At 41.1% G+C, this 3379-nt stretch overlaps 1 pseudogene; it reads right to left on the bottom strand.

The window, feature by feature from the left end:
• Positions 1-569: 569 nt before the first annotated feature.
• Positions 570-2722, bottom strand: LOC149990912 (elongation factor 1-beta pseudogene; annotated as a pseudogene).
• Positions 2723-3379: the final 657 nt, after the last annotated feature.

The raw sequence follows: 3379 nt of genomic DNA, 5'->3' as shown, positions 1-3379 counted from the left end.
TTGGGGTATTTTTTGAAGACATTATTAAGGGGGTGGTGGGGTGCACGCGCATACGTTTTTAGTTGTTAATAGTGAGGCAGAAGATTGGCATTATTTCCGAAACTTAAAAACTCAACTTCCGCAGAGAAGATCTGATGGCATGAGAGGGCAATCGAGCTATAAGGGTCAGGGATTTTCATATAAAGAATTCCACTTTGTTTACAAGGGGGATTATAACCATTTCATGGGTAAAGCAGTCTTGGGGCCACTTGAGATGAGCCAGACCCAAGAGATGGCAGGATATGGCAGGCGTTTCAGGCCCATAAGATGGGCGGGTTTGGTTGAGAACTCATGATATGTAAGAAATTATACAGGAGTGTAGTTTTGTTTGTGTTTTCCTTGTATGAGTGGCTGGGGAATCTCATGTGTTTAAGAGCCTTGTGTATGTGTGTGTGTTTTCTGTGAATCGCTAATGTCTATTTCTATTGGGTTGCTACTCTTTCTCTTAAATGGTATCTAGAACCTTGCTATATATGAGGAAGGCTGGTGATGTGAGTTGAAATATTTTTTCCCACTTATCATTGCTTTTCTAACGTTTATTTAACATGTCGAATTTTATGTGATCACATTTATCTGTTTTTAATGGCTTTTTGGGTCAAATGCACGAAAGGTTTTTCCTGCTCCATGTATTTTCCTGCTCAGTATTTCTTCTAGTAGGTGTATGGTTCTGTTCGTTGTACATTTTTTAATCTTTCAAGCTTTTATTTAAGGGCAATGATCTATAATGGGTTTTAGATCTTGTTGAAAGCAGCCACATCCGTGGACTGTACATAGTCCTCAAGAGCAGTGATGTGCTCCTGCAGCATACCTGTCCCAAACTTATTGTCTTCTACTACACACTGTACGAAAATTTTAAGTTCTGTACCACCCTGGATCCAGTTTAGAGGAGCCCCAGACCAAGCCATCTGATTGAATGCTCTGACACAGTCCTCTCACTTTGCCATATCCGTCTCATCATCCCAAGGTTTCACATCTAATGAGATGGAAGACTTGGCAACAAGTGCAGGATTTTGGATTTCTTTGACTCATACTCTGCAAGGGGTTTTTCTCTTAGCCTCTTTGCTTCTTTCCTTTCCTCCTCCTCATCAGATCCAAAGAGATCAATGTCATCATCATAGCTCCCCTTCTTGTGGTATCTTCCACATGAGCCGGGCCATACTTGCTCAGAGCTTTCTTCACTCCTGGCAGGCTGGTCTTTTACTTTTCGTAAGACCTGATATGATCATTCCAGCGTAGGGCATGATACAGGTCATCAGGTGGTGGCTGGAAACTGCTTCAAACACTGCCTCATCTGCTTGTGATGGCACATAGCCCTGATGTAGCACCTGGTAGTCTTTGAGCACCTGGAGGCCTGCAGGGACTTTCAGGTCTCCAAAACCCATGGCCTCCGCTGATCAGGGAGCTGGCGGTTGGCACCCGGTGCTAAGAGGGAGAAGAAAAGTGTTAGTTGTACATTTAATTATTTGATCTACGTAGGGTTTCTCTTGGCTTATTGTGGCAGGAGAACTTACTGTAGACAGCTACCCCATGTCCCAAGACCATCTTTAGTCTTACTGATTTGACAGGGTGCCAAATTGTATACTAAATTCTTGTGTGTCTGCCGGTCTATTCTTGGACTTTGTGTTCTACTATATATGGGGTGGACAAAATTAAGTTTACAGTTGTGAATTTATTCTCGTGTTATTTATTAATAATAATCATAACCTGTGTGTCTTTTTACTGCACATGGACAACTGTAAACCTACTCCTCCCTCCTGCCCAACCGTATTTCCACATATGGTAAGACTAGTTCTCGTACAACATAGCTGTTCATTGTCATAACTCTCCCAGATATTCTTGCCTGTTAGTCTTCCCTTATGAGCAGTAGAAAATAACAAAACCTTCAAAAGCCTTTTGGATTTTCCTTGGGATTATTTAATTAACTGATGAGGAATTTATATGTTCATGAAGTTAAGTCTCTTTATTCGAGCATACGACACATCTTGACTCTTGTTTCAATCTACTTTTCTGTCCTTCAGAAATTTAAATTTTCATCATGTAGATTTTCATGGGTTTTTAGATTACTCCTAAGCATGTAATCTGCGCTCAGTGACATTTCTAAGTGGATATTTATTCATGGAATTGGCTTCTGAAAATATTGTTAAAGCCCTTAATTTCTTTAACTCTCTCATTATCAGTCGGTGGTATAGTTTCCATATTATAATAAATCCTGGGAAAGGATAAAGAATTTTGAAGCATCCTATTCTGAGTGTTGGATTTTTGAGCACTGGGTGGATAAAAGAAGTTATAAATGAATGTCCCAGAGACATTTTCCCCCTTATGTGCATGTCTCTGCTTTTTAAAAAGTGCCTCATCGGAAGGAGAGTGAAACCCTTGAATTGCCCTTTTGTTTTTACAAATTTCTAAGATTGTATCCTGTTAAGAGATAATATTAAAAGGAAAAGATGTTGTCTGAGACCTTATTAAGCCAGCAAGTAAGTCCTGATCCACAGAAACTCATGGTCCCTACCCATTGCTGTGATCCAGGTAGTCTCAGTGTGCCCCTTTGCCCGAAGCTAACACTGGTCCATGATGCAGATGAAGAATATAAACCACCTGCTTGAATTCCCAGGTGTCTTTCCAAACAGGGGGTACTTGATGTCACCTGGAAGCCAGGGAAGTAAGGGATCAATTAACTTTTATGGACAAGAAGTCTGGACAACAGTTTTTAATGCAGTGACTCCAAAATGATGGCTATTTCACTTAATTCATAATGAAAGGGTATAGAAGCACTTATTGATACATAAGATTAGTTAAGAAACTGGACAAGATGACAGCATAGGTAAACACGGCTCGCCTCCTCGCACAATCACATCAAAATTACAACTGAACTACAGAATAGCCATCATTCAGAACTATCAGAAATCAAGCTGAATATAAATCCTACAACTGCAGAATTAAAGAAGAAACCACAATGAAACTGTTAAGAGGGGTAGAGACATAGAACAAGCTGGTCCCACATCCATGTGTGATGGATAAAAATCAGGAGGAGTATTGTAGGAGCAAGGTGTTCCAGCCATACACCAGACCCCCAACCGAGGATTTCAGTGCCAAGAAGATAAGTGATAACGCCCGACTGTAAAACCAGAGGGGACTGAGGCTGTGGAAGTCAAACTGCTTGAGTCCCAGGCAGTTCCTCTGAAAGGGCCCACACACAAATTTACTCATACTCACTCCCTCTGAGCTCCAGCACAGGAACAGCAGTGTGAAAGGCATCAGAGACATATGGGGAAGAAATAAATTGTCTAGCATAAGCACCGGGAGCTGAGGAGTAGATTTCTTCCAGACAAAAGTGCTGGCA

Source organism: Furipterus horrens, unplaced genomic scaffold (assembly GCF_987537825.1).
Source record: "Furipterus horrens unplaced genomic scaffold, mFurHor1.1.pri manual_scaffold_17, whole genome shotgun sequence".
Classification (NCBI taxonomy): domain Eukaryota; kingdom Metazoa; phylum Chordata; class Mammalia; order Chiroptera; family Furipteridae; genus Furipterus; species Furipterus horrens.
Note: the sequence above shows the minus strand (reverse complement) of the source record. Positions and strands in the feature narration are given on the sequence as shown.